We start from the raw sequence: 17,751 nt of genomic DNA on the forward strand, positions 1-17,751 counted from the left end.
ACCTTTATTGAAAGCTATCCTAGTGGTAGCTATGGACAGCAGCCTTCATGCTAAGTCTTGAAGGAGTGTAAAGCAGCTTGGTTTACCAGATTGTAACCTCCTGAATGACTAAATGAAAGGAGAACCACACCAGGTATATATATAAAATATGTATAATTATTTCTAAACACTCTCTACTAACCTCTTTATGAAGTTAGGTAGCAATAATACAGTTATTAAACGACAGTAAATAGCACAATATACAATGGGCCCCAGGGGGAGACCAAACCATATATTAGGAAAGTGGTATAAGAACCATGACTTGAATGAACACAGTGCCTAGAGCACGTAGAATCACTGGGACCCCAAGAAACCACACAAGGCAGTGACACAGGAGACCCACGGGGGACGTGTGCAGTGTGAGAACACAGCCGTGAGCCCCGTACAATTCAATAGGAAAGTCGCGGTTGGAATTTTAAAGAATAAGGACACTTAGGAGAGGACGTTGAGCAAACCCCTTTAGACTTAGTGTGTTCTAGGGCCAGCACCCACGGGAGCACCGGAGTACTTGTGTTACCTCACCCAGGGAAGCCGGGTGCATAGGTGTCAAATGGTGTCGGGAACCGTCGTTGATTTCAATCGCAATGTGCTGCAAAGTGCTGCTGCCGTGGAAAGGAGAAGTGTCCAGGGTGATCCAAGCCTGAATCGAAGATGTGAAGAACCTGAAAGCAGATGGGACAGAGTCTGGGTCACTTGCAGTGACCAGGGGCACGATAGGCGAGTGCCCACCGATGTTGGGTGTTTCAGGTGTGAAGAGGTGAAGCTTGACTCCACTGCCATGAGGATCAGGAGGTGTCGGCGATGACCACAGTTTGCAGGAGAGCTGTCCCACGAAGGATGTCGAGTGCTGGGGGGGTCGGTGTCCGGATTGGAGACCAACAAGTCTTGGCAACAGCAACCCACGTGGTGAGAGAAAATGGCTTTGGTGTGGACCAGCAAGGTCCTGTGGACTCCCCAAGCAATGGAGAGTCAGGGAACATCTGGAGCAACCAGGTAAGCCCGTTGAAAGTTAAAGTACCCTTCTCAGGGACGCACAAGTCAACAGACAAGGGATCGCAAAGGAACCTCGAGAGGAATCACTAAATACCTGCCCACGGGTCACTCGATGAGTGTAGGCCCGTAATCTTCAGTGGAATCACTGCTCGGGGTCTGGACTACAAGTAGCCCAAAGCACAGCGCCAGGGATTGCCAAAAAGCATATGCTGCTGCAAATGGTTGCGGTGTCCAGGGGTTCGGGTTGCACAGCCTCCACGAGGGATACAGGCCTCAGACTTGCACACAGATCGACCTCAGAGACCACAGGAACCCACCTCCTGTGTTGCAATATTCTTCGGAGTCCTCAGGAGCTTCGGAGATGCAAACCGGACAGATGCATCTTTGGTGCCTGCCAAGCAGGGGAGTAACTCCTTTACTCCAAGGGAGATTCTTCAGTCATCTAGTTCAATGTAGATCATCGAAGTACTGGTTTCTGTAGCAGAGTTTTGTCCAGGTAATATCTAAAGTCCTGTAGTCAGGGGTTCCTACTTTATACCCAAGGAAGGGGTGGGACAAACTCTGGGGACCCACCTATGCGAGGGTCTGGACAGAGGGGTGGCTACACCCATATCCTTTGTCCAGTTTCGCGCCAGAGCAGGGGCTGGTAGCCCCTGCAACTGGTTTGAGCTGGACTAATGTGCCCCCAGTGCAGACTTCAAAGCACTCTTGAAGTGCACCCATCCAGCCCCAATACACTAAAGCCTGTCTGGGAGGTGGTCACACCTCCCTGTGATAGCAAACCTATTGTCCAAGCCTCTCCTGTCAGAGTTTCGGTCAACAGCAGGAGGGCAGACTTGTGTCTGTGGCTGGCAGCATCCATTTTGTGATGCCAGGGCTTGCAAAGCTGGTACCGGGTATACCGGTTTTGTCATATTTCTCACTCTAGTAGGGTGGAATCATACCTCCCACACCAGTTACTGGTGGGGGGGGTATGATTCCAAGGTGTTTGACAGCAAACACGACATGTTTCCGTGCAGCCATTCCAAAGTTAACATTTACAGCGAGGTTATAATGCACTTAAGAGTATATGGTCTGGCTGATTAGCAAACAACCCAGGAATAAAGGTTCCATAGGCTGCAGAGGGGCTCTGCTCATGCATGTGCACCCACTCACATAAAATCCAGCACCCTGCCTTCAGGATTGATAAGGCCTGCCATCGGGGTGACTGATAGGTTTATATGTGCAGTGATATGGAGAAATATAGGGAACCTATATCTCAGTAAGGCGTCCATACACCACCTTACACAAGCTGCTGTAGCAGACCTGTTGTGTCATTATAAATGGCTTCCCAGGGGAGGCACAATACATGCTGCAGCCCCTGGTAGGCCTCTGGGGTACCTATGCCCTGGGTACATAGTATACCATATACTAGGGACTTATAAGGGTACCCCAGAATCCAAACTGGAGTGTACCTAAACTACATGCAATCATTTTAGAGCGGAAGCAGCTAGGCTGGGGCCCTGGTTAGCAGGGTCCCAGCTAGACTAAAGTCGAAAAACAGTGAAACATCAGCAAAAAGTGGGGGTAACTATTAGAAGCAGATCCTACTCTCCTACACAACACCCCCACCCCAAACGCAGGTACATTAAACTAACCTTGACCAGTTGAGTCTTCATGTTCTAAGTAGAAATATCTGGAGAGTACATCTGCATTTGCATGGTTACTCCCAGGTCTATGTTCCACTGTATAGTCCATCCGCTGTAGGGAAATGGACCACCTCAAAAGTTTGGGGTTTTCACCCTTCATCTGTTTTAGCCATAAGAGGGGCTTATGGTCTGTCTGAACAATGAAGTGAGTGCCAAACAAGTATGGCCTCAACTTCTTCAGAGCCCAAACCACAGGAAAGGCCTCCCACTCAATAGCTGACCAACGTTTCTCTCTGGGGGTCAGCCTTCTGCTAATAAAAGCTACTGGCTGGTCCTGACCTTCATCATTCAATTGTGATAACACAGCCCCTACCCCCAACTCAGATGCATCTGTTTGGACAATTAATTCTTAGGGGTAGTTAGGACTTTGCATAATGGGAGCAGTGCACATGGCCTGCTTCAGGTCATCAAATGCCTTTTGACAGCTGACTGTCCACTGAACTTTATTGGGCATTTTCTTAGAAGTTAATTCATTTAAAGGGGTCACTATGGATCCAAACCCTCTGACAAATATTCTGTAGTACCCCGTCAGGCCCAAGAAAGCTCTGACCTGAGTTTGGGTAGTTGGAGCAACCCAGTCCATTATGGTCTGGATTTCGCACTGCAATGGTTGAACCTGGCCTCCACCCACAAGGTGGCTCAGGTACACAACCTAACTCTGCCCTATCTGGCACTTGGTGGCCTTGATAGTTAGGCCTGCTTTCTGCAGGGCCTCTAAAACACTTCTCAGGTGGACCAGGTGATCCTCCCAGGTGGAGCTAAAGACAGCAATATCATCAAGATATGCTGCAATATAGGCTTCCAGGCCTGTAAGGACTTTGTTCACCAACCTTTGAAAAGTGGCAGGTGCATTTTTCAAACCAAAGGGCATCACCACAAATTGGTAATGCCCACTAGGGGTAGAAAGTGCTGTCTTTGGCTTTGCATCTTCAGCTAGTCTGATCTGCCAGTAGCCAGCTGTCAGGTCAAATGTGCTCAGAAACTTGGCTGAGGCCAAAGAGTCTATAAGCTCATCTGCCCTTGGGATTGAATGGGCATCAGTCCTAGTGACTGCATTGAGACCCCTGTAGTCTACACAAAACCTCATCTCTCTCTTGCCATCTTTGGTGTGAGGTTTAGGCACTAAGACTACTGGACTAGCCCAAGGGCTATCTGAGGGTTCAATGACTCCCAATTCCAACATCTTCTGGACTTCAGTCCTGATACAGTCCCTGGCGTGGTCAGGTTGTCTGTAAATCTTATTTTTAACAGGCAGACTGTCCCCAGGGTCCACTTCATGAGTGCACCAGGTAGTCTGACTTGGAGTCAGTGCAAACATATGTCTGAACTGATTGAGAACCTTTCTGCAATCAGTTTGTTGCTGGACAGTGAGGCTGCCTGCCGAGGCTACACCATCTACTGATCCATCATCAGGGTTCTGAGAGAGCAGGTCACGGAGTGGATCACTCTCTTCCTCCTGTCCCTCATAAGTACCCATGAGCAAGCCCATGTTAGCCCTGTCAACATATACTTTGAGCCTATTGACATGGAGCACCCTATGGGGGGTCCTGGGAGTTCCTAGGTCCACCAGGTAGGTGACCTCTTCCTTCTGCTCAATTATGGTATGGGGGACACTCCACTTGTCCTGGAGGGCTGCTGGGGCCACAGGCTCCAACACCCATACTTTCTTCCCCGGCTGGTTAACAGTCAGCACAGCCTTTTGGTCATGCCAGGCCTTTTGTAATTCCTGGCTAGCCTCAAGGTTTTTAGTTGCCTTCTTCATGTACTCAGCCATCCTGGAGCAGAGACCAAGTACATAGTCCACAATATCCTGTTTAGGGAGTTTGAGAGGTAACTCCCATCCCTCCTTCACTAGACACAATGGACCCCTAACTGGATGTCCAAACAGAAGTTCAAATGAGCTGTAACCAACCCCCTTCTGAGGAACCTCTCTGTAGGCAAAGAGAAGGCAGGGCAAAAGGATGTCCCATCTGCGCCTACGCTTTTCTGGGAGACCCTTGATCATGTCCTTGAGGGTTTTGTTGAACCTTTCAACTAACCCATTGCATTGTGGGTGATAAGGGGTGGTGAATTTGTAATTCACTCCAAACTCCCTCCACATAGCAGTCAGGTAACTAGACATGAAGTTTGCACCCCTGTCAGATACCACCTACTTAGGGAAACCCACTCTGGAAAATACTCCCAGGAGGGCCCTTGCCACCACAGGTGCTGTGGTGGTCCTAAGGGGAATTGCTTCTGGGTACCTAGTGGCATGGTCCATCACCACCAGGATAAATCTGTGCCCAGAGGCTGTCTGAGGATCCATGGGACCAACTATATCAATCCCAACCCTCTCAAAGGGAACCCCCACCACAGGCAGTGGTATCAGGGGGGCCTTTGTGGTTCCACCTGCCATCCCACTGGCCTGACACAGGAGCGACAAAACTCCTTGGTGTCTTCAAACATGTGGGGCCAATGAAAGTGAGGGACAATCCTGTCCCATGTCTTGTTTTGGCCCAGGTGACCTGCTCAGGGAATATCATGGGCTAGTGTTAATAGGAAGCCCCTAAACTTCAGAGGTATAACCAACCTCCTGGTGGCTCCAGGCTTGGGGTCTCTACTCTCTGAGTATAGGAGTCCATCATCCCACTAGATCCTATGGGTTCCACTAGCATTCCCAGCAGCTTCAGCAGCAGCCTGCTGTCTGAGGGGTTCAAGAGAAGGGCAGCTCAGCTTCTCCTGGCTCAGATCCACCCTGGAAGGGCCCCCTGTCCCCAAGAACTCAACCTGATCAGGCTCAAGCTCATCTGGGACAGTTCCTTCTTCAGAACTGAGATCATCTCCCTCAAGAGACTGATCTGCTTTCTGAGTCAGGGGGGAAGACACTGCCTTATCCCTACTGCTCCTTTTCTTGGGAGGCGCCTGGTCCATTTTTCCAGGATCCAGGGCCTGTTTAGCCTTTGACATTTTGGCCTGTGACCTTGTCACAGCAAACACATGTGCAGGGATTCCCAACATTTATGCATGGGTCCTAAGCTCCACTTCAGCCTAAGCTGAAGTTTCTAAATCATTGCCAAGCAAGCATTCAACAGGGAGGTCTGCACTTACCACAACCTTCTTAAGGCCAGTTACCCCTCCCCGGGAGAAATTAATAACTGCCAAGGAATGGTCTGTCCTGACATTGCTAGCATTGGTCACTTGGTACATCTGACCAAGTATGATTTGCTCAGGAGTCACACGATCTTTTCTTACCATTGTGACACTTGCTCCTGTGTCCCTGAATGCCAAGGCCTCTTTTCCATTGATTAAAGGCTGCTCTCTGTATTTGCCCAGATTACTGGGACTGACAAAGGAGGACATGTCCATGCCTCCATCACAGATCAGTACAGCCTGAGTTGGAACTCTGACTAGGCCAGAGTCCACCTCAGAACCCAGGGTTAACCCTACTATGCCCTTATTCTGAGTACCAACTCTCTGAGCTGAACTAGGGGGAACAGTTGCCTTAGGGGCAATGGTGGCTGGAGTTGAGTCCTTGGACTTGGTACAATCACTTGTCCAATGGGTTTTCTGTTTACATATTTTACACCATGGTTTCTTTTGGTCTTTTCCTTTATTAGATTGGGACTCCCCACCAGATGCTGATTTTTGGGGCCCGTGAGAAGACTTCTGGTCTTTACCCTTTTCCCCACCCTTATCAGAGTTTTTGGAATCCTGCTTCTTGGAGTCACCACCTTGGTTCTGAACCTTCTGCCTCACTCTGGTTCTGACCCAATTGTCTGCCTTCTGGCCCAATTCTTGGGGAGAGGTCAGATCAGAGTCCACCAGGTACTGATGCAACAGCTGATTTCGACAATTATTAAGGATCTGCTCCCTCATAATTAAGTTGTACAATTCTTTAAAATCCCACACCTTACTGCCAAGTAACCAGCCCTCCAGAGCCTTAGTAGCACAATCTACAAAGTCAACCCAGTCTTGAGTCTGTGCCTTTTTGGTATCTCCGAACTTCAACCTGTACTACTCAGTGGTTAAGCCAAACCCATCAATCAGAGCACTCTTCAAGACTTTGTAATTATCAGCATCCTCTTCTCTAACAGTGAGGAGCTTGACTCTACCTTTGTCTGCAAAAGAGAGCCACAAGATTGATGTCCACTGGTCCTGAGGGACCCTCTGTACCTTACAGGCCCTCACAAGTGCAATTATCCATTTGTGGATGTCATCTTCACTCTGGTAGGGAAGGACAATCTTGTTCAGGTTCCTATGGTCATGAGTATGTTCTCTAACTCTAGGGACACTGTTGCTGCCACCACGGGGCTCTAGCCCCAATCTTTTTGAAGCTCTCTGGAGCTCCAGGAATTCCCTGACTAGGGCCAGCTGCTCTTTCTTGATTCTGAGCTTTGCTCTCTCAAAGTCAAGCAGTCTGCACTTCCTGTCATTGGAGGTCTCCCTCCTATGAGAGGTAGTGGTCCTATTTGAAACAGAGTTCCCTACAGATGTACCAGAATGATTAGACTCCAGAGAAGGAGATCTTGATCTTCTTGGCACACTGTTACCCTTCCAGGTGGGGTAAAGAGAGGCCTGTTAATGACTTGTTCCTCATCCTCACCTTCAGGAAAGATTGGATTGTCCAGGTTAGAATCCTCTTGATCCTCTCGGCCAGCTTCAGAGCCCTGGTCCTGGATGTTTTCACTTCCAAGCCTGTCATGTTCTGCTGCCCCACCTAACCTGCCTGCCTCATCAGACCCTGGGGTCTTTCTGAGGTCATCTAAAAGCAAAGCCTCTATGAGGCGTTGAGTGTTAGGGTTTTTCCCTGTCTTCAATTTTCTGGATGCACACATATTTCTTAACTCTTGAAATGAGAGGTGGTCATGCCTGTTCAGCAAAGAGCCACTGGCTTCTTCTCTTGAAGACATGCTAGTGTTGTTAGGTGATGCACCTATCTAACCTAGTGGGAACTACTAAACTCTATTGAGTTGTAGAAAGGGTGTGCTAGGCCCTAAACACACAACTCTAAGTTCAGTAGAACTTACTGTTATTCTAAACTTGATTTATATGTACCTATGTACCTATAGTGGTTTTCAGTTAGTCACTCAATGAGATTATCTGGTTAAGCAATAGCAAGATTGAATCCAACCTCTGCACACCAGTGTGAGAAGTTGGCCTGGCATATGCTGTCCACTAGTTCTAGTGGGCACCTTGCACCAGTCCAGGCAACACTTTTTGATGATTAGGTTTAAGACAACCTTTATTGAAAGCTATCCTAGTGGTAGCTATGGAGAGCAGCCTTCAGGCTAAGTCTTGAAGGAGTGTAAAGCAGCTTGGTTTACCAGATTATAACCTCCTGAATGACTAAATGAAATGAGAACCACACCAGGTATATATATGTAAAATATAGTTATTTATTTCAAAACACTCTCTACTAACCTCTTTATGAAGTTAGAGAGCAAGGCACACAATAATACAGCTATTAAACGACAGTAAACAGCACAATATACAATGGGCCCCAGGGGGAGACTAAACCATATATTAAGAAAGTGGTATAAGAACCACGACTTGACTAAACACAGTGCCTAGAGCACGTAGAATCACTGGGACCCCAAGGAACCAATCAAGGCAGTGACACAGGAGACCCACGGGGGACGTGTGCAGTGTGAGAACACCGCCGCGAGCCCCGTACAATTCAATAGGAAAGTTGCGGTTGGAATTTTAAAGAATAAGGACACTTAGGAGAGGACTTTGAGCAAACCCCTTTAGACTTGGGGGGTTCTAGGGCCAGCACCCATGGGAGCACCAAAGTACTTGTGTTACCGCACCCAGGAAAGGTGCATAGGTGTCGAATGGTGCCGGGAATCGTCGTTGATTTCAGTGGCGATGTGCTGCAAAGTGCTGCTGCCGTGGAAAGGAGAGGTGTCCGGGGTGATACAATCCTGGATCAAAGGTGTGAAGAACCTGAAAGCAGAGGGGACAGAGTCTGGGTCACTTGCCAGTGACCAGGGGCACGATAGGTGAATGCCCACCGATGTCGGGTGTTTCAGATGCGAAGAGGTGAAGCTTGACTCCACTGCCACGAGGACCAGGAGGCGTCGACGATGACCACAGTCTGCAGGCGAGCTGTCCCACGAAGGTTGTCGAGTGCTGGGGGGGTCGGTGTCCGGAGTGGAGACCAACAAGCCTTGGCAACGGAAACCCACGCGGTGAGAGAAAATGGCTTTGGTGTAGATCAGCAAGGTCCTGTGGACTCCCCAAGTGATGGAGAGTCAGGGCACGTCTGGAGCAACCAGGTAAGCCCATTGAAAGTTAAAGTACCCTTCTCAGGGACCCACAAGTCGACGGACAAGAGATCGCGAAGGGACCTCAAGAGGAATCACTAAATACCAGCCCACGGGTCACTCGATGAGTGTAGGCCAGTAATCTTCAGTGGAATCACGGCTCGGGGTCTGGACTACAAGTAGCCCAAAGCACAACCTCAGGGATCGCCAAAAAGCATATGCTGCTGCAAATGGTCGCGGTGTCCAGGAGTTCGGGTTGCACGGTCTCCACGAGGGATACAGGCCTCAGACTTGCTGAGCACACAGATCAACCTCAGAGACCACGGGAACCCACCTCCTGTGTTGCAATATTCTTCGGAGTCCTCAGGAGCTTCGGAGATGCAAACCGGACAGATGCGTCTTTGGTGCCTGCCAAGCAGGGGAGTAACACAATAGAAAACAAACTTCCTAGGCAGTCAAATGGTTTAAACTAATTCAAACACTCATCAACACAAACAACATGATAAGGAGAACTCAGTGTGAATATAGAGAGAAGATCCATTGTTTAGCCACTTCATATAATTTGTTTTTGGTTTTTTGTAGTATTGTTTTCCACTATGTTTATGCACATGTATTAATGTTTTGTCTTTTTCAAACCAATTTTTGGCTATGTGATATTTGTGTCATTTTGTGCCTCACTGAAACTATGTTGCATCAGAACTATGTATTGTTCACAATATTATTTGAACGAAAATCTATTTTAAAAAAATGAATAAAATAAATTTCCAATATGTTCTAATGTAGCTTAATTATATTCACACTGAGTTCTCCTTATCATTTTGTTTGTGTTTATGAGTGTTTGAATTAGTTTAAACAATTTGACTGCCTAGGAATTTTGTTTTCCATTGTATTATTACCCTGTCCTAGGAGCTCTAGGAGTATTACAAGGGGTCCTTGATATCTGCATCAAGCAGGGAGATTATTCAGTCATCTAGTTCAATGTAGATCGGCGAAGTACTGATTTCTGTAGCAGAGTTTCGTCCAGGTAATATCTAAAGTGCTGTAGTCAGGGGTTCCTACTTTATACCCAAGAAAGGGGTGGGACAAACTCTGGGGACCCACCTATGTGAGGGTCTGGACAGAGGGGTGGCTACACCCACATTCTTTGTTCAATTTCGTGCCAGAGCAGGGGCTGGTAGCCCCTGCAACCGGTTTGAGCTGGACTATGCAAAGGGACACCAAATGTGCCCCCAGTGCAGACTTCAAAGCACTCTTAGAGTGCACCCATCCAGCCCCAATACACTAAAGCCTGTCTGGGAGGTGAAACCAATTTGGGATCACACTGCTTCACCTCCCAGCAGGTTCGCCCCTAAGCATTATGGTGCATGCAGTTCGCCAAGCATGTGTACTTGCAAAAGGCTTTCAAGTATTTCACCAGTTTGGTGCAGGTAAGTGCTGGCCATCTCTATACACGTGTTTCTGGATTATTATCCGTCGTCAGTAGAGATTAGGCATTTCAAATATTTGGGGTTGCTGAGCAGGCTGCCAAAGTATTCTCGGGTCACATTACCTCTCGAGGCGCCCAGGTGCCACTCCACAAGCTTTTTTTTTTTTACACAAAGACACTCAAGCAGAAGCTGCCAGATTTAAAATGCACATCCACTGTTTTGTATGTTCGAAACAATAATTCACAATAAATCAGTATGTTTAGGTGCTCTCCAGGCAAAATGTCCTCCTCTGACTTTGGAAGACAAAACAAACACCAATGAGACACAGTCCCCTTTGGAGTCCACAAATTTATCACGCACTTGCCGAGGCACACTTAATGATTTTCAAGCCAATGAGGCTGGCTTCCACCGTTTGTTTACGTAAATCAATCGAAGTCCACAAGTTGCTTCAAGATTTTCTTTCTATGATTCTTTATTTTTCTTTTAGAAACAAAATATATGTACAGGCAGCCGACACGTGTTTCGTCCCAACAGACTTTCTCAAGGCTGCAAACAACACATAGACATACCATTAAAATCCATTAAAAACAAAACGTGAGTTTTTGACAATTTCAATAAGCTCACATTTACTAATTCTATTATATCCATAGACTGAGACTAGCATCAAACCAATTTGGATGTTACATTTCTCACCAAAATTCATCCTATTTAGCATTTATAAGATTAAATACATTGCCAGAAACAAGCACTTTTGTAACAATCAGATTCCACGTGTTTGGAATAGCAACATAGTAACCACCACCAAGGACCTAGTGTAGTTATATGAAGAACCTACCACCGAAAGCTGCATGCAAAAAGAATATTGTCTATGACTACTCCATCTCACCTAATATAAGTCGATGAGTCCAAATAGTTATTCCATAGTTGGTCAAATGAATAAAAGACCAGCTGAGAAGTGTGTGTCCCACTGTTACTCACTAGTCCTGAACAACACTGATCGTGCAGTTTCCGTTTCAGTAATCAATTTGCCCAGGTCAAGATAAACCTATAAATATTAACATGTATGTTACTGGTATTGTCCCAGTAATAATGCCACTATATAGATTAAACGACATTTCTGAATGAAAAAGGCATATTATATATCTAACAGCTGCTTGCACTAAACGTACACGAAAAAATAAACAGTGAAAAGAAGCGAACGTAGGGCTTCATATTATTTATGCTTCACGATTATTAAGTTGACACCATAGTTCCAATTACATCTCCAAGTACGGTCAGCCAAGTTTACACCGGTCCCCAGTATCAGGAAAATGTTGTTTTGAAGCAAATCACGATAAACATTACAGTAAGTAGAAGGAGAAAATGCACAAAGTAATCCGCCAGCCATATCACGGTGCCCCTCCGAGGGAAAGACGACAGTGGACAAAGCATGAATAGTACACTCTCAGTCATATCACGTACCTTTCCATTATTCTCCGTCTCGAGTTTGGCGAAGAGCTAAAGTGTATTCTTTCGCCCGACTCATATTTTAACACTCGGCTCGCGTAATGAAGATAAAAAGCGGACTTAAAGAGAAAAGTACCTCAGCTCTTTAAGCGCCATATTTGAATGGTGAAATGTGCAAGCAGGAGGCATTTTCAAAATATCAGGCACTGGACTTTGTATTAACAATCCGATTAATTTGGGAAACTTATCACATAAGGCAAATACAAGAAACCTCAATGTGTATGTCTTCGCACCATAATGGGTGGCACTGCCAATTTCAAAATATTATTTTAAAAAAAGGGGACAACACACCGTTTACTACAATGAAAGTCCTATATGTTCACTGAAGACCAAACTGGTCGTCATTATACTTCAATTGGGAATCATACATTAATGTCCCTTTACTTTCTAATGAATTTATTTGAAACGCTAAGGCATTATCCTCGTGAAGTTCTCCTAGTGATGAAAATAGAGAGATAGAGTCACAGGAGAGAAAAACAGCCCATACACCGTGAGTAAATTTCTATATCTTTGCAACAGCTTCAATGTTTTAAAAAATAATATTCTCCATTATTGACAAAGCATTCAAAAATTACTTATATGAAAAAACTAGAGAAGAAGACTCCTTTTTGCCCTTGCCCATCCATGTGATTTCGAATCACTGTCTCGCTATTTTACAGTTAGCTGGGCTATGTTGCATCAAACTTTATTATACAACAACATTTTACAAATGTACATCTCCATGGCACCCTTTTCCAAGATTTCATTACGCCTAACCTATAAAAAGGTGTGGAGTTCCCTATCTAAATTGAGACCCATGTCTACTGCTCTTAATTTAATCAGCCATTTACTTTCCAGCTGTCTGAGGTGTAGAGTTTTATTCCCACCTCTGCTGGAAATTTTCATGCTCTCAATTCCATGGAAGGCAATATTTATTTTGACATCTGTCATGTGTAGATCATTGTAGTGTGCAGCCAGTGGATACTCCAGGTTTTTATTTCTTATGGCTCAAACGTGTTCTTGAATGCGTTCTTTTAAGGGACGTATGGTGCTGCCTACATATATCATACCACAGCAACACTCAATACAATATCCCACATATTTTGAGTTACAGGTGATAAATTCCTTGATTTTATATGTTTTGTGTGTGTTATATTCAAATACAGTTAATTTGTTTATTGCTACGTGACAGACACTGCATTGTCCACACCTATGAAATCCAATTGGTGGTGTGGGCATCCAGGTACTAGTAAGATTAGGTCTTAAATAGCTATGGCACAACGTCTGTTTAAGTGTTTTTCCCCTGCTATGTATGATATTTGGCTTGTCTGTGATTACTTTATTTAAAGTGGCATCCATTTTGAGTATATGCCAGTATTTGTTCATAATCCCAAAGAGATCTGAACTGGCTGCACTATAGGGAACCACTAAAGCAGGTTTATTTCTTCGATCTTTTCTGTTTGTTTTCTGTGCCTGTTGTGTGTTACGTAGCAAGTCAGATCGTTTCACCTTGCTAATTTTGTCTTTGGCTGAGGCCAGGATCTTTCCAGAATAGCCTCTGTTTACAAATCTTCTTTCTAGGTTCTCAAGTTCAAGTTCAAAATCATTGTCTGTACTGCAGGTACGTCTTATTCCGATCATTTCCCCATACGGAATTGATCTGATCTGCATCTGAGGATGGGCACTGATTGCATGCAAAACAGAATTGCATGCTGTTTCTTTGCGAAATACCTTAGATCTAATATTGTGTCCTGCCACATATTATGTGGTGTCCAAATAGTCAATGCTCTTATTGTTTGACTGGTGTGTGAAATGTACATTGAACATTTTATCATTTAGAAAGTTGATAAAGCCTATCAAGTGTACCTGACCAAAAGAGAAGCACATCGTCTATGTATCGAGTCCAAAGAATGATGTGTTCGGTGTAGACGGTTGGACAATGTTTACAAACATGGATCCTCTCATAAAGACCCATGTAAAGATTTGCAAATGATGGCGAAAATTTTGTGCCTATTGCCACTCCTCTTGTTTGTCTGAACCGTTTGCCTTCATGTAAAAAAAAGTTGTTTAAAACTAAGGTTATTAAATCAATAAGCATGGCGTTATGTTCATGTAGATTAGCATTTCTGGTGTCTAAAAAATGTGGAACTGCTTCTAGGCCCTTTTCCCTCCGGATACATGTATATAGGGAACTCACGTCCAACGTGACAAGAAGATGACCATCTGTCCACTCAAAATCTTCCACTTTGCTTAGTAAGTCGTTCGTATCCCTAAGATATGAGGGAAGATTCTGTACCAGAGGTTGTAAGAACAGGTCGATGTACTCAGACAATTTTTCCGTGAGGGAACCAATCCCAGAAATAATGGGCCTGCCCGGTGGGAATGTGTTACACTTATGTACTTTAGTTAGAATGTAAATGCAAGCTGCTGTAGGTGTGGGGTTGAAAAGGTATCTACATTCTGATTCAGTAATCAATCCTTGAGTGTTCCAAAATTCCAATTTCTTTTCTATGAGATTGGTTACATTACTCATAGTGTTAGATGTGACTGCCTCATATGCTGAGCAGTCCATCAATTGTCGATCGATCTCTGAAATGTAATCTTTCCTATTCATGATAACTACTTTTCCCCCCTTGTCGGCCTCTTTTATCACTAAGTTTAGATTTTTAGAAATTCTGTAAAGCGCCTCCCTCTCCTCTGGACTGATATTTTGCTTGGTCTGCTTTTGTTTGTTTTGGTATTTGTCCTCCAACATATATAATTCTTGTGTGACTTTGTGCAAAAAAATGTCAATGACATTATCTGATGCCAAATTTGGTGTAAATCGGGACCTGACCTTTAATCCACTGTTTGTGTCAACCTCCATGTTGATATTTAGATCCTATAATATGAGTGATGGTTGGATCAGAGGCCCCACTTTGTTCTAGGGACAAGAGGAATTGTATGCTTTTTACATCATTAACCGTTACTTCACATGAGGATGATGGAATAGGTTCATTTTCACTTCTGTTGGAAAATAATTTTTTTAATTTGAGATTTCTTATAAACTTAAAAAGGCCAATATGATAGTCTGTAAAGTTTGGTAATGAAGCAGGGCAGAATCCCAAACCTGTGCTCAAAATTTGTATTTCATTTGCATCCAGCACATGGTCAGAAAGATTTATAACGTTTACATTATCATCCACACAATTAGATAGGCTGGGTAGTGTCTTCACATTTATTTCTGTGCTATTTTGGACACCGATCTTGTTATCATCCTTTCCTTTCCTTTGACTCCCCCTCTGTCCTCTTGTCTTGCCTCTTCTTGTCTTTTTGGATTTGAATCCTGATGTTTTGGTCTCTGTCTGGTACCTTTCCTGAATCTTTCCATCTTTAATAAAAAAAAGAGTTGGATTGTCCTACATTGGCACCGTTAGATGGCCCTGTTGATGTGTTAGTCTCTTCACTTGTATAGCTAGCAATGCTTGAGAGATCTGTCTCGCTTGATACAGCCATATTTAGAGTACCTCCCTCTGATTTGGTACCTATGGTTTGTTTGTTATTGGTGTTGACGTTATCAAATTTACTTGCATAAGTAAATACCCTTCCATTTTTATAATCATTATCATCGCGCTTCAATTTGCGCATCTTTTTGTCTTTTATGTAGAGCTGATGATTTTGTAATACTCCTTTTAGAATCTTATACTTCTTATCCACTACTTCAGGTAGATTCATCTGTCTTATTACTTTGTGCATTTTCTCCTTCTGCTTACCGTAATGTTTATTGTGATTTGCTTCAAAACAACATATCCCTGATACTGGGGACTGGTGTAAACTTGGCTGACCGTACTTGGAGATGTAATTGGAACTATGGTGTCAACTTAATAATTGTGAAGCATAAATAATATGAAGCCCTACGTTCGCTTCTTTTCACTGCTTATTTTTTCGTGTACGTTTAGTGCAAGCAGCTGTTAGATATATAATATGCCTTTTTCATTCAGAAATGTCGTATAATCTATATAGTGGCATTATTACTGGGACAATACCAGTAACATGCATGTTAATATTTATAGGTTCATTATGACGTGGGCAAATTGATTACTGAAACGGAAACTGCACGATCAGTGTTGTTCAGGACTAGTGACTTACCGTGGGACACACATTTCTCAGCTGGTCTTTTATTCATTTGACCAACTATGGAATAACTATTTGGACTCATCGACTTATATTAGGTGAGATGGAGTAGTCATAGACAATATTCTTTTTGCATGCAGCTTTCGGTGGTAGGTTCTTCATATAACTTTACTAGATACTTGGTCCATGGTGGTGGTTACTATGTTGCTATTCCAAACACGTGGAATCTGATTGTTACAAAAGTGCTTGTTTCTGGCAATGTATTTAATCTTATAAATGCTAAATAGGATGACTTTTGGTGAGAAATGTAACATCCAAATTGGTTTGATGCTAGTCTCAGTCTATGGATATAATAGAATTAGTAAATGTGAGCTTATTGAAATTGTCAAAAACTCACGTTTTATTTTTAATGGATTTTAATTTTATGTCTATGTGTTGTGTGCAGCCTTGAGAAAGTCCGTTGGGACGAAACACGTGTCGGCTGCCTGTACATATATTTTGTTTCTAAAAGAAAAATAAAGAAGATTTTAAGAGAAGGTACTAATCAATAAATAGAGTAGAGTCTGTATGATATTACATAGTAACACTGAACCTTCCAGTATAATAGGAGGTTATAATATTGCCTCTTTTACTGTCTTAATATAGTTATTGCTGCTACCACGGTGCAAGTCTCCCGGGATAGCTGCCCTATGAGGAGCATCACTAGATGAATCTAAAAAATAATCACATAGTGAACTGAAAAGAAGATTTTAAGAGAAGGTATTAATTATTAAATAAAGTAGAGTCTGTATGATATCACATCACAACCTTGAACCTAACAGTATAATAGGAGGTTATAATATTGCCTCTTTTACTTTCTTAATACAGTTATTGTATATCCTGGATAGAGATATTTCATATCTCAAACTGCTCGAGGATAGTGTCATCTTCACACTCACGAGGTAGGCTTAAGAAATACAACATTTTAATCACATTTAATAATAATAAAAGCATGTGAGGGCACACTAAACAGAGTAGGAAATATCTATCTACTTTATTCACTCTATGCTCTGATGTTGGAAAGTTTGGCTTTAATCACTGATAACACAAACTATTGACACCTGCATGATTGCTTGCTTTGGGGCTGTTTTCCATTTTCTTTCTAACAGTATTTAATCTTAGTCTTAGACAATGCTGGAAATCTCATGTTCGACTACATGTAGTTGTCACATATTGTTGATGTTCATTACTGACTCAAGGAAAGAAATCTTAGACTAGATCCCTTTATCAAATGGGTGCCTACGGTTTTAACATATGTTTTTAATTATTCATAAGGGCATTTAAACTCTAGATTATAATTTTGTTTATATATTTTTTGTTTAATAGCCACTGTGACGGAGTCCCGATGAAGTCCTAGCCGAAAGGCGTTGTTTTCCAACAAGCCGCCAGTCTCTGTGCATTTAGTTATTTGTGATTCATGGGTTTTTATTATACACTTCCTCTAATTAAAGTAGTAATTTAAAAAAAAAGAAAAAAATGATGTGTGTGCAAATGAATTGTAATTAAGACGATGGTGTTATCCGAAATATAAAGTCATGAAATCATTTGAAATGTATCTACTGTCTAAGGAAGAGAATACATGTGGTTCATAGAATATTATTGAAATTGTAAATGTATTTCTTATTGTCTACATATTATTTATAAAAAAACATTTTCTATGTGAAAAAGAAATAAGAATATTAATAAGAAAATAATAATCATTTCTACGTATCGTATAGCAGT

At 43.3% G+C, this 17,751-nt stretch overlaps 1 long non-coding RNA gene across 1 annotated transcript; it reads left to right on the forward strand.

The window, feature by feature from the left end:
• The first annotated feature begins 16,643 nt into the window (after positions 1-16,643).
• Positions 16,644-17,546, forward strand: LOC146860037 (uncharacterized). The gene is made up of 3 exons (XR_014979083.1): positions 16,644-16,749; positions 16,858-16,931; positions 17,356-17,546. It is a non-coding gene; the product is annotated as an uncharacterized LOC146860037 (long non-coding RNA).
• The last annotated feature ends 205 nt before the right edge of the window (positions 17,547-17,751 follow it).

The sequence above is a fragment of the Triturus cristatus genome, chromosome 3_1 (assembly GCF_964204655.1).
Source record: "Triturus cristatus chromosome 3_1, aTriCri1.1, whole genome shotgun sequence".
Lineage (NCBI taxonomy): Eukaryota > Metazoa > Chordata > Amphibia > Caudata > Salamandridae > Triturus > Triturus cristatus.